Consider the following 10598-nt stretch of genomic DNA (forward strand, 5'->3'; position numbering starts at 1 on the left):
GTCAATTCTTGCACGTGGATAAGTACAGACACAACGTGGATGTTTTCTTGTGCGAATTATGCAGAAAGGTCATCATGAGGACCACTTTTTGGGGCCACTTCACGTGGTTGCGGGATGCATTATTGAAAAGAAATGAGTGCCAGGTGTGCGGATGATGCAAATAAGGTGACAACTATGCACTGCGAGGTCAGTTTTTGGCATGTTCGGGGTCCGTTTGAGGTCATCTAAAAGGCCAAGGGTGCCCAACTAATAAATCTAATGTGTGGGAACTGAAAAAACTGAGAGAAGAACAGAAAAAACGTGGAGAAGAGAAGAGGAACAGCCGCAGGTGTGTTTTTGGGATTTTTGGAGCCTATTTTGGCCGTAAACTGCTTATCCAAGGTCGGATTTGAGCACTTTGACATTGTAGACTGGGATTTTGGGCCGTTCCGGACGCGATGGAGCTGTCCATTTTGCCAAATTCCTCACTCTTTTCCTGCTGTGTTTCTGTGTAAGTTTCTCCTATGAGCGAAGTTTCTGCTTTAGTTTGTGATTGTATCTGGCTTATTTTACCCATATTGTGTGAGCTATTTTCCCCATTGGTGTTGGCCCAAGATCAATTGTATCTAAACATCAGAAATTCTCCTCTTTTGACCTGAGTTTTTTGTGTGTGTGTGTGTGTGTGTCTGTGTCTGTGTGGAGTGGGCAAGTGGATAGTCTCTCTCCTCTCACTCCAGAGGTGTGTTCCCTGTCTCGGCCAGGCTGGTTGTGTAAGCCGAGTGGTGCCCCATAGTGTGTGTGTGTATCTTCCCAAGAGTGTGTGTCGAGTTGTTATAGAGGCGTTGTGTGTGTTTTCATCCCGCTCACAACGTCTTCTCGCAACAAGATATGGCTATGAATATTATCGTCAATGGCTTTCCTTCTGGCCAGCGTTCTGTTCCTCCTTTCTAAGGTCAAGGATTTCTAGGCTGGAAAGCAAAGATCTTGTTAATTCTTGAAGGCGATGAACTCTCCAATGTTGTTCTTGGAAATCGTGTTTTTCCGCCTCAGCCTGTTGATACGGATAATGATAACGTGCTTATCACTGAAGGACCTATATTTGAAGATTGGAATGTTTCGTATACGGATTGGCAATGACGTGATAAAGCAGCCCATCGATATATTATTTCTGCTCTTACTGATTCCCTTCTGCTCGATATGTATGAACTGCCTACTTCCCATGACGTATGGAAGTAGCTTATTGCAAACTTTCAGAAGAAATCTGTTACAGAAATACTTTGTTTGAGAGGGTTGCTTAACAAGTTACAATATGAAGTTGGTACTGCTATGATGGGACATATTGAATCTTTCAAATCTATTATTAATCAACTTGCTGCTGCCGGTGATCCTATTCCACAAAAGCAACTGATTACAATTCTCCTTGATACGGTGAAGGACTCTTCTTATGATAACATTGTTACTATTCTCTCTAATAAAGATGGTCTTGATTTCGACCAAGCCTGCATGTCTTTAATTGAATACTCTCAACATCAAGAACGTCGGAATGCTCGTCACGATACAACTATGATTTCACAAGAGGAGACTGAGTCACAACAGATGGAACGTGCTTTTTATGCTCGAAGGCGTCCATTTCAAAGAGGAAACCGCAGAGGTGGCCGTCGCGGTAATATTTTCTCTCGTCTCAAATTTCCTAATAAGCAATGTTCTTACTGCAACAGAAATGGCCATACTGAAGATGATTGTTGGGCACGTCAATATGATGAAGAACACAATATTACCACAAAACAACCACGTTTATCTAGAGACTCTTCTTCTTCTTCTTGTGAATATTATGGACGATCTGATCATCCCACTCATATGTGCTTTAAGCGTCGATTCGACACAGATCGAAATAGAGCATATGCTACTGAACATCGAAACAACATTGTACCAAAAACAAGCTGCGTCCTATGTTCAATTGCTACAGACAGAATACTTCATGTACGTGATGGATCACTTTTTATTGTCGATTCTGGTGCTACAAGAAATATGACATATCAGTCTAAGTGGCTCCATAACTATCATCCACTGCCACTGCCGACCAGTGAAAATCCTGGAAGGCGAAACGAGATAGGATGAAAACAAGAAGATTGAACAGCCAAATTTCCATGCAAAAAGATGATTGTAGGAAAGGAAGGAGCAACTCAAACAAGAAAGAGAGAGTAGAACTGCTGAGGATAACAACAAGCCGAGGAAAGCGTCCTCAGGGGGATCAGTCTTGGTTGACAAAGTGCTAGAGCTGTTAGATGCTCTATTACAAGCGTACGAAGCAAGGCTAAAAACAAACCAAACTTTAGAGCAAAGATAGTTAACTTATCGTCAACCAGAAGTGGAAACGAAGCGTTTGGAAATGTGTAAACACCTCATTGAAACAGCCCAGGCGTTGATGGAACCTAAGATGGTTAGAACCCCAGAACAAGAAGTGTTGATTCACAAAGAGGGAGAAAAACTAAAAATCGATGAACCAAAACAAGTAAACAAACCTAGTCCTGAAACGATATTGTCACAACATCATCGAGTGGTGTCAAACACGACTGATGACGCTAAGTCAATGACGATAATGCCAATTCCAGAAGTTGAAGAACAATGGCCCCAACACTTATAGGAAACCATTAAAAACAGAAAGAACGGAAGCGTGACGTTACAGCCTGCTCCAATTCCTGAGATTAACCTGGATAACAGATTTTACCCAGCCAATATACAATCGCTGTATGGGGATGTGGGAACGGAGGTTTCGGTGGAAAGCAAAGCCCAATCCTTCAAAACCCTGCCTTCATTTATAGGTGCACATGAGGCACAATCAGAGATAAGATTAGTTCCATCCCAGACGAGAACTATTCCACATATGGGTGACTCAAAAAGTCTTCAAGAGACGCCGTCGACACCTATAACATGCACAATCACGTTGTCCGAACTCTTGAGAGTCAGACCACACTTATGGGAAGACATGGGGAAACATTTAAAGCACAAAGGATTAAAGATTCCTTTTCCGAAAAACCCTACGGGAGAAGAAAACAAACGGGAAAGTCAACCCAAAGCCCAACTAGTGCCCATAAACAAGGTCGGAGATTACTGTGAAGGTGAGGAGGGGAATACAACCCTACCTGTTGAATATCAAGATATAAAAACGATATCCATCCTAAAGAGTTGTAATAGGACTAATCTTTGAAGTTCTTAAAGTCGAAAAGAATGCAGTAGGGCATATCTTTCGTTTAGCACGATTTGAAAGATTGTTGAACAGTCTATTAAATAGAGCTTATATGAATGAGTTTGAGATATTAAGAGAGAACATATATTCTTTCTTGAAATAATACACTAAAGAAGTATTTGATAAAGATTAATGAATAACAAATAATCTGTCTATGAATAATAAAATTGAGATTTTTATTAATATCAATATTAATATTTATGTGTTTTAGCTTAAAATGCATGGGTAAGCTTAAAATAAGTTGTAAAAGTATTGGAGACCCAAACACAGAGGTTTTAAGAGTCGCGACCTAAAAGTTACAATTTTAGCCAAACAGAGACGTTTTTCGCAATTTTGTCCACGCTACCTTGTAGACCAGGCCTATTCTCATCGTTTTGAGTACCTGGATTGCTCTGTTTTGAGTTTGTTTGTAAAATTTATGATGAAAACAAACAGAAGACAGCAGCATTGTAGTATACACAGAGATAGGCAAACATACAACATCATACAACTCTCCCTGCTATCAACCAAGAAGTGGATTTGTTTCTTCATGGTAGACTATTGCAATTGAGATTATGAAGGTACATAATTATGTTTTTTTACTTTGATTATCATGTTGAATTGGTTGCACAAGTATGTTCTTTTGGCTATTTTGTAGGCAATGCAGAAATCAATGTGTGAAACAGGATCTGTGCTAAGTGTCATGAAAAAAATCTAACCTTTATGGATCGCTTAGCGATCACGTTCTTATCTTATTCTCGCAGGTATACTTGGTGCGAAAATCGTGCAGGCTTTTCGAGGAAAAGAAGGATAAAACCACGACGGGTGGTGCGTTTGGGGATCATTCACAGATCTCCTCTTCTGCGAGTGCGAGTGCGAGTGTGAGTGAGACGCTGCATGCAAGCGAACTGAAGCTCGGGGGTGGTCGGGAGGTTCGAGCTCCGTACAACGGAGTGCGCCTATATTCAGTTGCTTCTTTGTTTATTAAAAGTCGACAAAGATTCATCAATACAAAGATCTCTTTCTCTACCTTTTGCTGTCTATCTCTATTATTTGGTTCCTATGAGAAGTGGTATCAGAACAAGCCGTTGATTCTAGACATGGAAAGATACGAGAGGAGGATGAAGGAGCAAGAAGACCTGATTCGGCAACTACGAGAAGATCTGGAACAAGCAAATCGGGAGCGTGCTGAGGCTCTACGGGGCAAAGCAGCACGAGAGCCTGATATCTATGTGGACCTTGATAGCCAACATGAAGACGAGAACCATGCTACTCCACTAGGAAATAATAATCATTGTGGCGACGCTTGGATACCTGGCGGTGGTGATAGTGGTGATGGTTGAAGTGGTGATGGTAAGAACGGTGGTGGTGGACGTAGAGATCGTCAACGCGAAAAAGAAACGATGACGATATGGGAGAACCGAAAACCAAATCATTCTTAACGAAGGATAAGCTTAAAGAGTTTGATGGCATAAGAAAGATATGCAAAGATTTAGAAGCGTGGATTGAAGAACTCAAAGATTTGGATTATACTTGCAATATCAAGAACACGACCACCAGACTTTCGAATGCTCGAGCAAGGTGACCGATAAGACAATACGTACCAAGATGGCTCAATTGGAGACTTTTGGCGATGCGTATGATAAAGGTAAGTCATCTACCCCTTCTTTGTGATGTTTTATGTTTTGATACGTCCTTTGAAAGCTTATGTGATCGAATTTATGCGTAAAAGTTGAGATTTAAATTTGAATTTCTTAATTGATTTGGATAGTATTCATTGCTTCTTATTGTCTAAATTGATTGAGAAATTAAACTTGAAATTAAATTGAAAAGTTAAAAGAGTTCTGGACTTAACCAGTGGTAATAATAGTATCACGAAAGAGTTAGTAGAAAACTTGTTTTTTTTTCTTTGAAGAGTCGAAAGCATAAAGATAATTTCTATAACATAAACATTGATATGCATGATATTATCATTGGTATCAATTAGATGGTTGAAAATCATGTTTTGATTGATTGTTAAGAAAGAAAATCATATCTTTAATCATTTGATGATGATAAGTCACACTCTTCGTGGAAAGAAAGAGATTCTAAATCTAGTTTTGGCAATGGAATCGATAAGGTGACTTAGATAAGAGTGTGAGACATTGCTTGTGTTTGCTAATGAGATTAAAGAAGAATCTGGAGATAAACATAAAGAGACAAATCGAGAATTTGTAGAGGATCTCTTACATGAATTTAAGGATGTGTTTTCGAACGATCTTCCTGGTATACCTCCGCCTAGAGCTGTAGACCACGCCATAGATCTATATCCAGGAGCAACACCTTATTCAAGGGCTCCATATAGGTTCAATATTGATGAGCTTAAAGAGCTCAAGATACAACTTGATGATCTTTTGAAAAAGGGTTTCATTAAACCTAGTGTATCTCCTTGGGGTAGTCTTGTGTTATTCCAAAAGAAAAAGGATGGTACATATAGGTTATACATCGACTATAGGGGATTAAACAAACAGACCATTAAGAACAAATATCCTCTTCCTCACATAGATGAACTGCTTAGTCATTTGAGTGGTGCCACAATATTTTCAAAGGTTGACCTTCGTTCTAGCTACCATCAAATCCGCATTAAGGCCGAGGACATTCCAAAGACTGCTTTTCATACACTTTATGAGCATTATGAATTTACAGTTCTTGCTTTTGGTTTGACTAATGCACCAACAACTTTCTTGTGCTTAATGAATAATATTTTTCACCCGTATCTTGATGACTTCATTCTGGTATTCTTGGATAATATTTTTGTGTATTCTACGAATGAAGAAGATCATGCATTGCACTTAAAGAAAACATTTGAGGTTTTGCGTGAACATAAATTGTATGCCAAAGCAAGTAAGTGTTCTTTTGCAAAGGATCAGATTGTGTATTTGGGAAGAGTGATTTCTAAATAGGGGATTCACATTGATCTTGATAAAGTTAAGACTATGTTAGTAAGAGATGTAAGAAGCTTTATGGGTCTAGCATAATATGAGAGAGCACACATTAAAGATTTCTCTAAGATAGCAAGTCCTTTGACCGAATTGACCAAGAAAGACAAGAGGTTTGTGTGGACTTGTAGCTGTGAGACTGCTTTTGAGACCTTGAAGGCTAAAATAGCGGAAAATTGTGTTCTAAAAGTTCCTAAGATGGGCAAACCATTTGTTGTGTCCTGTGACGCTAGTGGTGAACAATTAGGTTGTGTTTTGACACAAGAAGGAAGAGTGGTTGCATATGAGTCTAGGAAATTAAGACGACATGAATTGAACTATGCAACACATGATCTAGAATTGCTTGTTGTTGTTCATGCATTGAAACATTGGCGTCATCTTTTGCTTGGTGTCAAATTTGAATTGCGTACTGTTCATCAAAGTTTGAAGTATATTTTCACTCAGCCATTGTTAAACAACAGAAAAAAGAGATGGATTGAATTGCTGGCTGAGTATGATTTTGATTTGAAGTATTTGTGTGGAAAAGAAAATAAGATGCATTGAGTCGTAGGCCCATGTTGAATTTGTTGACTGTTGTGCGGTCCAATTTGATTGATGAGATACATACTGAAGTTGAAAATGATTCCTTTTATATGGCTATTTTGAAATTCTTGCGTGAGAATATTGGTGAGATGTATGAAAACAGATATCACTTGTATAAGGGAAATCTGTATTATTATGACCGCTTGTGTATTCTTGCAAATTCTGCTTTTAAGAGTCAAATTCTGCATGAGTGTCATAATTCACCTTTTTCTAGTCATCCTGGATTGAATGAGACATATGAAAAGATTCAAAGTTCATTCTTTTGGTCGCATATGAAATTGGATGTTAAGAATTATGTGCGCGAGTGCTTTCAATGTCAACAAGTTAAGATTGAGCATAAGAGGATGCCTGGTGACCTTCAACCCTTAGACATTCCTTTACAGAAGTGGGAGTCTATATCCATGGACTTTATCATTAGACTTCCTACTACTCGTGGAGGGTATGACTCGATCTTTGTGGTGGTAGATAGACTCACAAAACAAGCTCACTTCTTTCCTGTAAAAATAAGTGACACTGCTTTGACCATTGCACGCTTGTTTGTGAAAGAGATATTTCGTTTGCATGGCATGCCCAAGAGCACAGTGTCTGACAGAGATTCTAAGTTCACTTCTCATTTCTGGAGAGCGACTTTTGACTCTTTAGGTACCCAGTTACGCATGTCTACTGCTTTTCATCCTCAAACTGATGGGAAAACGGAGAGAGTGAATCGTATTTTAGAAGATATGTTACGAATGTATGTCAATGAAAACCAATCTAATTGGAATGAATATTTGCCTTTGATTGAATTTGCATATAATAGTTCATATCATTCATCTATTAGGATGACTCCGTTTGCTAGGCAATGTATGGCTACAACTGTCCCACACCTATTAATTTTCTTAACTCAAGGAATAAGGTAGAACTGTCACATGAGATGCTTGAGAAAATGGATAGCGAGTTGGCCAAAATCAGAGGGAATATTAGAGAAACTCCAAAGAGACATAAATTGTATTATGACAAAAAACATCGTGGTGTGGAGTATGAAACTGGTGATATGGTTTTCTTAAAGGTTATTATTGAAAAGTCTCATTTGGTTCTTGGAACGGATAGAAGATTGTCTCCACGATTTGCAGGGCCATTTAAAATTTTGAAGCGCATTGATTCATTAGATTACAAATCGGAATTGCCTTCTCATGTTGAATTGCATCCTGTATTTCATGTGAGTTTATTGAAAAAAGTATATTCGTAATGTGCATCATGTTTTACAGGACAACTCTAAGTTGAAAGATGACGGACCATTGACTGTAGAACCAGACTTAGTGCTAGATAGGCGTTGTCAGGAGTTTTTTGGAGCAAGGGATTGCGCATATGTACATACACATGCATGGTGCATCCAATAAAGGATTGCCCATTTTCTAGAGCTAGGTGGTTACGTGGGGCCCACATGTGTACAGGTAGGATAATGTGTACATAGTGCATCGATTTTCATCGTTACTAGTACCACTGTGTTTTTTCTACAATAATGAGAAGTTGGTAGCGCATAAAACTTCTCGAGGAATCTATCCGCGAGCCGACGACATGAGGTAAGCAGGTGCGTCAGATGGCATCTAGTGGCGTCAGGACGTCGAATGGGGTCAATTCTTGCACGTGGAGAAGTACGGACACAACGTGGGTGTTTTCTTGTGATACTTATGGAGAAAGGTCATCATGAGGACCACTTTTTGGGGCCACTTCACGTGGTTGCGAGATGCATTATTAGGAAAAACTGAGTGCCAGGTGTGCGGATGATGCAAAAAGGTGACAACTATGCACTACGAGGTCAGTTTTTGCGTGTTCGGGGTTCGTTTGAGGTCATCTAAAAGTCCAAGGGTGCCCAACTAAAAAAGCTAAGTGTAGGAAATGAAAAAACTGAGAGAAGACCAGAAAAAACGTGGAGAAGAGAGGAGGAACAGTCACAGGTGTGTTTTTGGGGTTTTTGGAGCCTGTTTTGGTCGTAAACTGTTTATCCGATGTCGGATTTGAGCACTTTGACATTGTGGACTAGGGTTTTGGGCCGTTCTGGACGCGATGGCACTGTCCATTTTGTCAAATTCCTAATTCTTTTTCTGCTGTTTTGCCTGTGTAAGTTTCTCCTATTGAGCGAAGCTTTTGCTCCAATTTGTGATTGTATCTAGTATCTTTTATCCATATTGTGTGAGCTATTTGCGCCATTGGTGTTGGACCAAGCTCAATTGTATCTAAACATCAGAAATTCTCCTCTTTTGAGCTGAGTTTTGTGTGTGAGTGTGTGTGTGTGTGTCTCTGTGTGGAGTGGAAAAGTGGATAGTCTCTCTCCTCTCACTCCATCGGTGTGTTCCCTGTCTCGGCCAGGTGGGTTGTGTAAGCCGAGTGGTGCCCCATAGTGTGTGTGTGTATCATTCCAAGAGTGTGTGTTGGGTTGTTATAGAGGCACTGTGTGTGTTTTCATCCCGTTCACATTCTTTTGGCGCCCCCACGGAGGATCTTCTTCGAGTACCTTCTGCTTCGAGCTTCAAGCTTCGGGATTCGGGATTACAGGTTGCAGGTTACAGGTTACAGGTTACAGGGACAGGTACAGGTACAGGTTATTCACACAGGTACAGGTAGCTGGAGTACAGTGATATACTAGCAGTGGTGTCAGTTCCAGTGGTTGTGAGTATGCATCGCTTGGCGCCTGTTTGAGCGCATTTTCTGTTGGATTGTACGTTACTTGTGGAAACTGTCATGGTACGCCTTTGTGGAGCCATATATGGTTTTATTTGGCAGTCCCAGACATTTCTGAGACTTGGTCTGGAAGATAGTCATTTCTGAGACTTGACTATACGCGATTTGCATTAGCTTTCGTGTGAGGGTCGATAGCGTGAGGTTTTTATTGAGTTGGGGGATTATCAAATGTGGAGATCCTTTCGGTGATACAGGTAGCTGGAGCACCCTTTTCATGACCTCGCCATAGGCTGTGTACTAGTGATTCCTACTTGATGATCGGGTTCTATTGTAGACAGTTTATGCATACATATACAATCTATATTTTGGGTTCACACTGCTCTACTTCTGGGGAAACTCTGCCAAAATTTTTCTGAGTTGTGATGGCTGGTTTTTTGGTCTTTTGAGCCATTTATGATGTTATGATGCTGAAATTTTGACAAATCAGAGGATAAGACATGTGTGCTTCCTTGGGAGCTTCATGGTTGGCTTTAATGGTTGATCAAAATGGACCTCCATTCATGCCTTTTCATTTAACTCAAAGAATCCAGATAAATGTTCACCTGTCCAGGAAGATTTTTTTCCAGCAGTGTATAGTCTTTATGTTCGGGCCAAGAAGATTACGAGAGATACTGGAATGTCCTTTGCCTGTTGTAATTCCGATGATTAAGTATGAAAACTCATTTGATGTGCACGTGTTTGTCCTTATCTAAAGTTGAGCTCCATTGAAGTTTCTGGGAATTGAGTCAATCAAAAGTTTTGGGTTCTTGCACGTGTGTTCGAAGGGGTTCTCAAATCATAGTAGCCTGGGTAGCCATGGCTTTCTCTTATCTGGAATTTCATGGAAGAAGTGGTGAAGATGAGGAAGACTTTCTGGAGCAAGTCGAGGTGGCATGCATAAGCAACAATATGTGTGATGAGGAGAAGATTTTGAGGCTATTTGGATTGGTTTTGAAAGATGAGGCCCGTGTTTGGTTCATGAATTTGGAAGCTAAAGAAGCAGTGGCTTCTTCTTATGGTTTGAGTCTTGACAATTTTAAAGAAGCTTTTTTAGAGTGTTTCCAGGTTTTTGAAGATGCAAATGCAGTATGGAATGAGCTCAATGCTCTTAAGCAAGGCTCTTGTCAAGGTGT

This window comes from Adiantum capillus-veneris, chromosome 15 (assembly GCF_014529385.1).
Source record: "Adiantum capillus-veneris isolate H3 chromosome 15, ASM1452938v2, whole genome shotgun sequence".
Lineage (NCBI taxonomy): Eukaryota > Viridiplantae > Streptophyta > Polypodiopsida > Polypodiales > Pteridaceae > Adiantum > Adiantum capillus-veneris.